This window comes from Micromys minutus (genome assembly GCF_963924665.1).
Source record: "Micromys minutus genome assembly, chromosome: 16".
NCBI lineage: Eukaryota > Metazoa > Chordata > Mammalia > Rodentia > Muridae > Micromys > Micromys minutus.
The window spans coordinates 10,719,134-10,732,295 of NC_137985.1; positions in this window are offsets into that span (position 1 = coordinate 10,719,134).

Genomic DNA, 13,162 nt, shown 5'->3' on the forward strand with positions numbered 1-13,162 from the left:
TGGTTTTGTGTTGCCCCAGAAATGTTAGAGATTGGGCTGTGGAAATCGTTAGTGCCTTCAATAGGTTTCTGTCCTAGCAAAGCTTCCTTTTAGTTCATCAGGACCAGTCAATAATCAGGAAACTAAGTGCATGAAAACACAGCAATGTTTTTGAGGGTCAATGTTCATGACCCTCAGTGAACCAGCCTCAAAAAGTTGATGTGTGAAGGTGGCCCCACCTCCGTGCTTCATCGGACACAGCGTTCCCTGTGTGTATGCTGTTTGTGAGAATTTGCTGTCAACCCTCTTTATCCAGTGTAAACTTGAAATTCTAATGCGGTTTTCCAGGGTGGCATTTTTTTTTCAGAGTATTGAATTTACAATGTAGTAATTTATAGTGTAGCTTTTTATACATAAATGTAATATTTTTAAAAGGAGCTACCTGACTCAGTCGGTATAACAGAGCCTATTATAAACTGAGCTGCACTCGGGCTCACACTGTGCCAAACATAAGCGTGCAAGTGTGTGTGAAAAGCACGTCTGATTGTGAAGCCCTTAACTCCTTGCTCCTGTGTTAAAATCAGCCTGAAAACCCCGATGGTTCCTGATTTGGATAGTTCGGTTTGGAACTTCACATTTGCCAGCATCTATGCTAATCCTTAATTTCTCAGATCACTATCAAAAACATCAAGGAAGTCAGGCTTAAAGGCACATACCTGTAATCCCAGTACTTAGAAGCCTGAGGCAAGAAGATGGTAGTTTTGAGGCCAGCCTGGGCTACATAATAAGTTCAAGGCCAGCCTGAGCTACATAGTGATGCCCTGTTTCAAAAGCTATTTAAAAAAGAGAGAAAGAGAGAAATATGTAATTCCCCTTACATGTGAAAGTGGGTGTGCCCACTTATCTGTGGGAGTGGTTGGAATGCCCCTGGCGACCTGAGACGTGGTTTCTCAGGCCAGGCTTCCTCAGGCAGACTCTGATACTCAGAGGAGGAAATGCATTTGAGATGAGACTACTTTTAAAAATAAGTACCTTATCTCAGTCCAAGGAATAATTCGCCACCCTTAGGATGCTCTGTAACTCAGAGGGCAGCTGACACAGAACCTTGGCCTTTTGACCCAGTGTTAAACCCAATAATAGCACAGCTGTACAGGGCTATTTTTAAAAGAGAAAAAAAACCAAATAAGATTTATATAAATGTCATGTAAAATTTGAGCCAGAGCCCTATTTTGTTTGTGTTATGTCTCTTGAAGATCTAATGGATATCATCCAGGGAAGTACTTCCTCCCCACCTCAGAAAGTTTCGCTAACCCAAAAATTCTAGACCTTTAGGCCATACCAAAGTAAATTTATCAGCAAACAGCTATAGATTATTACTCAGAAGTCATTATTTCCCATGGCTAGTGCATGCGTATATGAGAAAGGCTCCTTTAAACTCAAAGGTAAGAAAAAAGAACAAATCCCATGTGTACCATAAGAATGGTGCATGTGACAGGTAAATGAGGGTCTTACTTTGTGTTGTGTCTGAAGAACAACTCTAAATCACCACTCTAGTTCTCTGTGAAAAGGACCGTCTTGCATGGAATGAAAAAAAACTTGCAAGATGATCCAAATAAGCATTCTTAATGGTAACTCCCCAGGGAGCATAAAGGCAACTCCTCTGTGGAGAGGGCTCTGTATGTGCACATGTAACAGGAGCCAATTCTCAGTGGCTGTCACTCTGTCCTCTCTGTGGAGACTCAGATGCAGACTGAGGGCAGGCCACTGCATGAATGCATCCTGTCAGGCCGCAGAGCTTTAACCCCATGTACATATCTGCAGCCCATCTCACTCCTAGCTTACTCCTGTCAGAACACCACCTGCTTAGGAAGACTAAGAACAGAAAAGGCTGACGTGAAATGATCTGGAGTGCAGGTGTGAGGCTGAGTGTGTGAGTCCAGGCTGAGTGTGTGAGTCCAGGCTGAGTGTGTATATCAGGCTGAGTGTGTGAGTCCAGGCTGAGTGTGTATATCAGGCTGAGTGTGTGAGTCCAGGCTGAGTGTGTATATCAGGCTGAGTGTGTGAGTCCAGGCTGAGTGTGTGAGTCCAGGCTGAGTGTGTGTATCAGACTGAGTGTTGAGTCCAGGCTGAGTGTGTGTATCAGGCTGAGTATGTTGAGTCCAGGCTGAGTGTGTGTATCAGACTGAGTGTTGAGTCCAGGCTGAGTGTGTGTATCAGGCTGAGTGTGTTGAGTCCAGGCTGAGTGTGTGTATCAGGCTGAGTGTGTTGAGTCCAGGCTGAGTGTGTGTATCAGGCTGAGTGTGTTGAGTCCAGGCTGAGTGTGTGTATCAGGCTGAGTGTGTTGAGTCCAGGCTGAGTGTGTGTATCAGGCTGAGTGTGTTGAGTCCAGGCTGAGTGTGTGCATCACACTGAGTGTGTGAGTCCAGGCTGAGTGTGAGGAAGGACACTTGGAACCCAGAGCTGAGGCTCTGGCTGTCCTTGGCAAATGCATCTGCTATAAAGGTGGAAGCTCCCACTGGCCTGTGTCCACCCTTTCCTGCCTTCCTCTTCCTCCAAGTGCCTCAGCCACCGCTCACACTTCTCCCCTCCCCAAGTCTGTCTGGGTCTTAATGCCTTTCACAATTGAACATCACCAGCCTCCTGCTAACGATCATCAGTCTGTGTCTTTTTCTGAGTACATTTCCCACCACCGCTGAAAGCCTGCCTTTCCTCCACTCCAGTCTCCACCGTCCACCTCTGCTGCCTTTCCCGATATATCACAGCACCAGATGTGTCCTGTCCACACCCATTCATACCATCTTCCCGGCTGCCAAAATATCTTGCTGTCCTCTACCTCATCCCCAAAGAGCCTATAACTTCAGAGCCCCCAGCCTTCTCATGGGTTCATTCTCTGCTGTTCAGTAATGCTATCCATATTTTAAATAAATCATAAAATGTTTGCCTTCTATTAAAGTAGAAACCTTTATATTTATACATGATACAGAAATCGAACTATTTGTACCATGCAGAATTTAACATTTAGAAGGAACTCAGAATGATTGGATTGCTAGCCTAACCTGGTCTGTGTTACATGGTGAATGCTGGTGATAGACCCAGTCGCTTGAATGTAGAGTTAAATCCCCCTCAGTCCAGATTAACCTGTCATTCTTCAGTGGGACAGGACAGTCCTGGCAGACAAGTGGGGCAGTGTTTTAGACAACGGTTTTATTGTGGTGTTTGGGCCTTAAAACATATTTTTCATAGAGGACATCTAGTATAAGGTGTTTAGAAGGTCAGATTGGATCATATTAGCCTATTTGATGTATAATGTAAATAAAAATCCCACAAGACTGGGTACATCCACATTTGACTTGATTAAGCTTCTAACGCCAACCCTCCTTGTTCCCAATGGGAGAAAGCTTACCTGTGAGTCTCAGTTCCGCCTTGCGTATGTCCAAATAGTGTCATTAAGGAAGAGAATGTGTACAGAGGCAGGAATGCAGCTTCTCCCCTCCAGCCAGGCTCCCAACAAGAGATACACGTTCACATGTCGCTGGTTGGCTGACCTGCCCTGTTTGGGAGTGTGGATCTGAGATCCCAGATGGTCTTCAGATGTGTCCATCTCAAGCAGGAACACCCCAACCTGGCAGTGCCCAATTAATGCCTTTTCAGACCCAAGAGTGAAGCAGGGGCTTACTTGGGCAGTGACTTGGCCACTGAAAGGGACACATCATGAGGTGTTCATTTAGCTTTAACTAAATTAGGACTGCACCACCATGACATCCATAATCCAAAGGATAGAGGAGTGTCTGCTCTGAATGCGTATGGAAAGCCTTGAGATAACCCAGCCTGTGCTGTAAAGTAGCTTATAGAACAAGCACCCCACTTTATAGTTCATAGGACCCCAAATGTTACAAATGGAAATATGATAAATAGAATTTTGGTATGTAAAAAATTTGCTAAAATTGTCTATTTCTTACTCAAAGTAACCTCTTAAATGAATGTATCATTTTTAACAGAAAGAATGTTAGAGAGAGTGTATGGTCTTTAGTGTTAAAATGTTGCTCACAGGTACCACTGAGTTAAATGTACACTTTATATCCAGAAAAAAAACTGATTTCTTAATTGATCTTTCCAAACTTTAACTGGCTCTCCCAGTCTGTAACAGGACAAAAGGTAGAAGGAAGGAAGTATATCAGCTGGGGGCCGAGGATTTTTCCGTTTTAAAGCAGAGACTATCCCTTTCCTGATTCTCACTGGCTTCCCAGAATAGAGCCTGAGTTTAATGGTACCCTGACCACCAAGGATGGTGATCCGGATGACTTTACAGCTGGTGCAGACATTTCATTTGCACTGGATGTCTCTGCAAAAGAGGAAGCAGGATCTTTTCTTCCTCATCACATTTATTCTTTTTACCCAAAACAAGATGGACATTTAAAGCAAATCCCAGGCCACTTGGGCATCTTCTTTATACTAATTGAATAGGCACTCACACAGTCTGGTCAAGGTAAATGAGAGAGCCCTGTCAGGTCACCTTGGAAACATGGACTTGCCACTTGGCTTAGCTCCTGCAAACCTGAAAGAGATGTTCCTCGTCATGGAAGAACTGGATGTAGCCTTTAACTTATGAACTAGGAGTTGAACTTGAAATTGAAAGCCCTTCTGAATCCTGATCGTGCAGGGCAGCTGCATAATGAATGTACACATGAAGACTATAGCTGAACTGCACCAATCAGATACCAACTTCATGACTTTCCATATAGACATCGTCTCCTTAAGTTGTGAGTGATGTATGTAGCATGCTGTGAAACACCTGTTCTAGTTCCTAACTCATCAGTATTATACGGACTTACCCTTGTGTTCCTTGGTACTTTCTATCCAATGTAATCAGAAGCTGTGATGAATCCCCTTCCTAGTCCCGTGCTTTCTTGCTGTAAATTTTCTTATGAAGCACATGACTTTGGATTCATGTAAGGTGGATGATCTTGAAGACTGCTACACACACACACACACACACACACACACACACACACACACACACACACACACCCCAGTCTCTTATTGTGTATGGGTTAAGTTAGGATAAGCTTTTCTCCAGTAGACTATTGATGCAGTTTAGGGTCCACAAGTTCACTGTCAGGTGGCAGCCTCCTCTTTGTAGATCCAACTCTTAAAATAGCAAGCTTTATCAACAGCCACTTCACCCTTGTTCTATCGAAGCAGACCCTGCTGTAAATGTAGGCTGTGGTGGTTCCCCATAATGCCCTCCACATGCATCAGCAGTTATGGAGATGACAGAACCCATGAGAGCTTCTTCTATGTATAAGTAGGCTTGATTTTCTTGTTACATTGCTGGTTTGGCAGTTTGACTAAAGCTGACCCAAATGGGCCAGCTCGTGTAATACTCTAGTGGTTTAATGCCTCTCTTGTTCTGCGGCTGTCCTTTTGTTTTTTGAGGGATGGGTAATATTATTTGAACAGATAAAGAAGGAACTGTTAGTAAATCAAGACAAACACACCTGAAATAAAGGAGCTGTGTATTAACATGTTAACAATTCATAACTGCACTTTCTATGACATTTTGAAAATCTATTTATAGGTACAGAACAATGGGTTTTGTTAAACTGTATCACGTTTATACCTGCAGAATTTATTTCATTGTTATTAGTAGGAATTTTATTGGTTCAATAAAATTGGCAAAACTGATCCTGCTTTCTTTCTTTCCTTACTTACAGTGAAGAATATTCTCACTACAGTTTGCCTCTGCCTGGCGACTGAAACTTGTGCTCTGGGAGATGGGTCATGGGAATCCATCTTCCCTGGTAGTTTTGAGCCATGCTTACTTTTCTCTCCATCTTTAGCAGTATTAGATGTTCAGAAGGTAGAGCAACTGTTACTTTTAAAGGGTGGTCTCAGAAAAGGCAAGTTTATGTTATTGGTGTGTCTTATTGCCAATATCACCATTAGAATGGGGGAGGGATTCTGCACAAAGTCAGAACTGAGTTTCAAACCCATTTTTTGGTCATATTCTGGTATCTTTCTAATCAGTAGATTCTGAGTTTCACACACCATGTGATAGTACCTATCTGAAATGTTTTTGGCAAATTGGGTGATGTGCACTGGTTTCTTCACATACTTAGCTCAGAGGCGAACTTGTGTGCGTAGTTAAGAAAGCAAAGAGAAGGAGGGTGGGTAGGGAGAAGATGACAGTGCTATGTTGAGTAGTGGTGAGTCTCACAGAGAAGAGCAGCATGCAGGATCCTCCTGAAGGCTTTCCCACCCCTTGCCCCCACAGGCCAACTGTAGTAGGGTTAACAGTAGGGTTCCTTGCTAGTTGCAGTCTTTTCTGTAATATGAAACCTCTGGGGGATGGGCTGGCAGGCCACTGAGAGCAGCCCTTCTGAAATGGGTTATCTGTAACTCAGTCCACACTCTGAAGGCTTTGTCCCATCCTGAATAGAGGCGCATTCAGTCTTCACAATAACTTGCATACAGGGACTTGAGCTCTACTTTCTGACATTTTTAAACTGAAGTCCACTAGCCATAATTCAGCATGGTTTCTTCATCAGAGATACAAATGACTGCTGCCCTAATCGGTAGCTTTGTGGCTGTCTTGCTTTTGCTTCTCTATCGCTGTTCCCTCCACCATAAATAAGCATTATGCTCTACTAAGATGTAAAAGTATGTATGTGCTCAAAAATACAAAATTTTTGGCTAATTTGATGTTGTTGTTGTTTTCCTAGTGCTAAAGTGGATTCAATAGTGTCTAAAATGGTTCACTGGGCTACTCTCTCCTAGGAATATGGACTACAGGACTCAGAAAAACTGCAGACAGCTGCATTCTGTTCAAGAAGGGCCTTTCCTTCTGTATAATAAAGTTAGAAATCAAGCTAACACTTCTACTGTAAGGTTCCCATTCTGTGGGGAGAAAGTCCATCTCAGAAAATGTCTCTGTCACCAGAATCTCTTGAATTTGACATGACTCAAAGTACGGAAATTCCATAAAATGCCACTTGTCTTGACACCTGGGGATCTGAGATGGCGTTAAGACACGAAGGCAAAGATCGCAAGTAGACTAACTGGACCTCTCTATGGGTGAGATGGCTGAGGGAAACGGAGTGAAGGACGGTCAGGGGTCCAGGGCAAATGGAAAGAGCCAAGAACAGAGGGAGGACCAGCGATGCAGAGAGAAAAAGCCCCTTACCCCATCCTCATGCTGGCTGCAAGGGGGAATGGAACAGATGTAGTCCTTTCATGGGACTTACTCATGGTGGAGGGGGTAGGGATGGAGGAGGAAAGGCAAGGCCAATCAGCAACCTAACTACATGTTGGAGCAAAGGGAAAGACAAGAAATAAGAGTAAATGTTGAGGTGCTGGGATGTTAGTGAGGGGCAGGTGCCCTGTGATGTGTACTACAGGTCCTGAGGTGGTGTCGCAACTCCTGGTGTTGAGAAAAGCGATGGAGGCAGGAATTCCCTCTGCCCGTTGTCTGCCTGCCCACCCCAGGTCTTCTCTCCTCACCTACTTTACAGGATGCTCTAGGGACAGAGTGACTACCGGCCTTGGCCAGCAAGTGTCTCCCAAAAAACTCCAGAACAGCTGAAGAATCCACTCAGAATGTCTGGAAGCTGCTGTCAGTGGTTCTTACGTTGATAGGGCAAGTATGTGCAGCTCACGATCCTGTTGGTAAGCAGTGGTGTTGGGAGAGCAACAGTTGCAGTCTATCAGCAGGTGTTGGGTTCTCACGTCTTTCCTGGGGTGGCTTAAGCAACTTAAGGATTAACATAATGTGTAATGGTCGGAGCTACTACCTTATACCAACACCAGCTAACGAGTTCTCCACGACCTCTTCAAACCATCATAAAGATTTCAGCAGCTCACCTGGCTCCTGAAGGCAGCTCCTGCCAGGGCAGTTTCAGTTTGTGTCTGCCTTTCTATAACTGCAGCCCTAGATGAGCCATAAGAGACAGCACTTCCCAGAGTGAAGGGACAGAGGCGATTGGTGCTAAGAAGCAAGGCTGTGATTGGTCCAAAACAGAAGCATTAATGGCTGTGATTGGTGCTAAGAGGATGGTTGATCCAAATAGGTGGCAGTGACTGGTCCAGACACCCCTTGAAAGACCTTCTTCCCTGCTACCTGCTTACAGCATGAGGCCCAGTAAAGGGTGGGTGCACCCCTCTCCCTCCTCCCTCCACCCTTCACCTCTTTCCCCTTCCTTCTTATGCAGGGTGGGCTGGTAGCAGAAACAGTAGCTAGAGCAACTGTTGACTTGATGGCTTATAAAGAGGTAAACTTGGCAGCTGCGACCATTACTGCCCAGTTTTTAATCCCCATCCCCGTGCTTCCAAACGCATTAGCTTACATCCATTGGTAGCCACTGCTGGACAGCTAAAACTCCTGCAGTAGGTGGCTCTGCTGCTGTGCAGCCTGCCTGTCCACTGGTGACCCTGTCTGCTGGCACGAATCCCACCTGATGGTGCAGCAGATGCTAATGCCCAGTTCCTAAGCAGTCAGCTGGCTGTTCCAGCTCCCAAGGAGTAACAAGTGCCTTCTCTCAGGCACAGTCCCGGGGAGGCCAGCCACTCAGCTAATCCAGGTAGCAGATACAGAAGGGGTCAGGCAGCCTTGCTAATACCAATTCCAGAGCAACCAAGAGAGAGCTAATAAGAGGCTCTGAGGAGCCAGATAGGAGAACTTGCAGGCCTTGTTCACCGGCAGAGCTCCAGAGAGCCGGCCATGAGGGCACTGACCACTGCCAGGAGTCCAGGATTCGGATACGGAGGCCTGCTAGGAGACAGAGGGACTGTTAACAATAGAGAGTGCCACCTCCTAATGCTTCCCCTGCTGACTGCCACCACTCCTGTCAGACCAGCATTTAACAACCATCTCCTTGCTCAGCCTGGATCTCACCCAGGTAGAGGGTAGAGCTCTCGTCCTGCTGATTATTGGCACTTGGACTCTTCCCCAGGCCTGGAGCCCACACTAAGTGGCACATGATGGGCCCTTAAGGGAACAAAGCCCTTGGCTAAAGCAAAAATTACCCAGCCAGTGTGGGGTGTATCTTAGCCAAGCCAACACAAAAGCAAAGATAACAGTGGTTGCCATGGTGATTTTTATGCTCAGAGCATTAGGCGGTCAGACGGTCATACTTACTGGGACCCAAGCCATCTGGATACAGCCAAACGGGTTTGTTGTCTGAAACTAACCCCAGACTAAATCTTGATATCAGTTCAGCGAGGTCAGTGTCAGCTGCCCTTTAGCTCTTGGGGAGTAGGTTCTGATTTCTGCAGTCCCATCTAACTGTGCACGTGGGCTTGTGCAATGTGACAGAGCTCCAGAGTCAGAGACCCTCCTCAAATACCAGCTCTGCCAACTGGTTCATTGAGCTTGGGTGGACTACGTTTATAGTTTTAAGTCCTTAAAGCTCTTTACTTCCTTCTTCAGCTTATGGGAGCAATGAAGTGACAGGGTGAAGGGATGGCCTATTCCAGGAGTTCAAGGCCCTCCTCACCCATTTGGACCCAGTGCCGACCACCACTCCTCCCCCCTGCAAGTATGTGTCCTCGCCAACAGCTGCACTGTCTTCTTGTCTCTGACCACACACCCAGTTCCTCAGCTTCCCCTGAACCTGTCTACTGAACCCCCACTCGTCTCTCAGGGTGCAAAGCAAATGCCACCTCCTCTTTGAAGGCCCTGCACTCCACCTTCTCCAAGAAGCTGCTCTTTTCTCTGCACCCCTCTCTTCCTCCACCTCCCATGAGTGTATGATAAACAGCAGTAAGCACCAGGGCCCCCCCAGAACAGGCTCTGAGAGCACAAAACACAGGAGCCCAGCACTGGCCACGCCAGGCCCTCTGACACCAAGTACGTGCTCTGAGCCACTGTGCTAGGCTGCCAAGTCCAGCACTGTCTCACCCACTGGGATCATTATTTTAGCCACGCCCACAGCTCCTGGCTCCTGGCACATGTGCCAGGTCCTGCCTGCCAGGCACTAAAGCAGGAGGACTGAAAGACAACTTCTAGCCCAGGAGAACCCTTTCCCCACCACATGCTAGTCTCCTTTCTGACCATGATTTCCAGTCTCTTCACTGGGGGCCTGTCTACCCGGCCTAGCATTGTTCTTTGAAGGTAGGCTTTTAAAAGAGCTACTTCCACTGTGTCTGGTTGAGAATCCCACTGCCAGGTTTATCCTGTAGAGCTCTGGGGCCAATGCTACAACAAAGGCTGCCTTCCTATGCAAGGAGAAGAAAGGGGGCAGGAGTTAGACAGCACCATACTTGCAGAGGGACCCCGGCTGGCCACACAATTCCCAGAGGCAGCTGTAACATCTGGAAGAGGAAGAAGCCTTGAAGAGGGAGTTCTTTGAAGGCACAGCTGGCGGCACACCAGTCCTGGAGCTGGCAGCCCGCCTTGCCCAGCTCACACCAGCCAGAATGTCGCTAGGAGGGTCAGCAAATCAGAGGGTGTTACTTTTTAAAGCCTCCAGGGTCAGGTTCTAATCAGCTTCCCATTGAAGCATCATTCAAGCCAACCTTCGTTGAAAGAGCTGACTTAGAAGCTGCTTGAAAGACAGGACAGTTGGGAGGGGACAGCTGTGGCCAGGAAGTGTTGGGATGGAGGCATCCCTGGTCTGGTGCTTTACAAGCACTCTGCAGCTGATGCAGAACCCTGGTAAATATACACTCAGCATGCATCCGCAACAATGTCTCAAGTGGCACTTAAAAGTGCACAAGATAAGCTCAGACCCTCACCTAAGTCCATCACTAAGGAGGTAGGAGACAGAGGGCATGGGGCATGGTCAAGTCCCGTGAGACTGCTCCTCTTAGGACTGCTGGAGAAAGAGACTCAAGGACCATGGAAGCTGCCCCTCCACAGGGCGATTTGACCATGCAAAGGGAAAGTGCAGGGAGGAAGATGGCTGTAGGAATGAACATGGCCATCTGGTAGAGAAAAGCTAAAGCTGGTTCATGCCGGACAGTAGTGAGAGGAACAGACCCAAGAGCCCAGACAAGAGACTCCAAGCACAGTCCAAGTGACTTGGCTTAATCCAGGCTTCTTCTGGGAAAGTCGACAGGTGTGTGTGTGTGTGTATGTGTGTGTGTGTGTGTGTGTGTGTGTATGTGTGTGTGTGTGTGTGTGTGTGTGCCTCAATTGAGATTCATTATATAGTTTTAAAATCTACATATGAACGTCTGGGATGGAGAAATGTATGTTCTATGTCTACCATACCTTCCAACACACATCATTTCCCTCTTACACACATACCTTTCATTAGCTACCTACATGATTCTGGCTCCGGCTACAGAGGCAACACTTAAGTAAGTATGGGTCATACAATACTCCCCCTACCAAAATCTTAATTTAAAGGAGCATCTATTTTCCCCTTTTGCCAAATCTGGCAGCCTTGCCCATGTAGGGCATGGCTAACAAACAGGAATAGATCATGGGAGACGTCCAGTGGAGAGGCGCTGAGAGCTGCACAACGCTGAGGTGGCTCTGTCCTCTGTGGGGGAGGAGGTGGGATGCTGTGGCACGGGCCACAGTAGCCCTAGACAGAGAGAGACGCAGCTCCGGAATTAGACAAGGGACTTGTGCTCCTCCCCCATGACTACCGTTAGCACATCAAGAAGACGTGTCAGAGTTGGTGCACACACCTTCCATGGGCTCTATGTGAGCGTTTACCACGCTACCTGCCTCATCCATGCTGGGTAAGTAATGTCTCTCCCTTACTGCCTGCCTGCTCATTTTGAGCAGAGGATGGGAGAAGACCAACTTTGTCAGCACAGCCCCTTGGCCCACGTGGCTTGGACTTGTACAATTCCAGTTTTTCTGCATGCTAATGGCTCTGGGGGTAGACTACCCAGCCTCTCTCCCCAGACAGAAGGCAGTTTTGGATTTGCTCTTCTGCTTGCATTAATGTTTCTCCATGTCAGTTTTAAGAGTGACGCTTACACTATATCCAAACAGCTCCTTCTGAACCACAAATAGTGGGTGTGTAAACCAACTGTCTAGCATAGTGGTTCCCAGCCGCCTAATGCTGGGACCCGTAAACATGGTTCCTTATGTCGTGGTGACCCCAACCATGAATGCTACTTCAGAATTGTGATGTTGCTGCTGTTATGAACTATAATGTAAACATCCGATAGGCAGGATAGCCAGCGAAACTCCTAAAGTGTTGAGAGCCACAGACTGGGAACCACTGCACTGGAGCCCGGGTTCCTCAAGTTCCCTGTCAGTCTCTGTGGTCTTGAAAGTCCTTCCAGCCCCACAGCAGTATCCCAACAAACTCACTTTCCACTTCCAGCCTGGCCCTCTGCAGGCAGAGAACGGCTTTATCCGGTGTTCTGGTTGCTTTTCAGATATCTCCCAAATTAAGCCCTTTACTCTCCTTTTCAGTTTTTCAGTCTTGGTCACGGCCACTTCATCCTTCTCAAAGTCATCCTCACTACACCGGTCGTCATGGAACAGGAGATCTTTTACATCTAGCGTTGTTCTTATGGTTTAGCACACGATCTCTCTCTGTTTCTCTGCCTCTGTCTCTCTGTGTCCCGATTTCCATCTGTGCCTTAAACATCCAAGCAAGGCTCTCTGCTGCTCACACCGCACACCTCCCGTCCGCCCTGCCTGTGACATCCTAGCCAACCGCTCCTTCCCAGCAGTGTGACACTCGGTATATGAACCTTTAATTGCCAAGAACCATTCTGAGAGGCTCATAAGAACAGCAAGAGGCTGTTCAGTTCTTAGTTTCCTACTACAGCCCTGCTCTTACCACAGCATGGGGCAAAGGCACACAGGAGGTCTTACACACACACACACACACACACACACACACACACGCACACACGCACACACACACAGCCTCTCTCTGTTCCTCTGCTTTACGTTTGAGACTTCAGCAATGTTAAATGTTAAGTTCTTAAAGGTAAAAAGGGATGAAGAACAGTCTCCTCCGCACAGGCTGTGCTATGACCAGGACAGAAACTTCCTTCTGGAGAGTCTGACCTGTTAGGACCAGTGAAGGATACCCCGTGCTGCCCTGAGAGGGGCAGGAAACAGAAACCGCTCGGAAAAGAGAGACAGAGACTAACCTGGAAGATGCCAGTGCAAGGCGAGGAGTGCATACTTAGACATTTGGAACAAGCATGCCCTCTGCAGGTAAAGCTAGGAAATGCACTTTCTGTGCAACCGTGTAGAGCAAGGGCG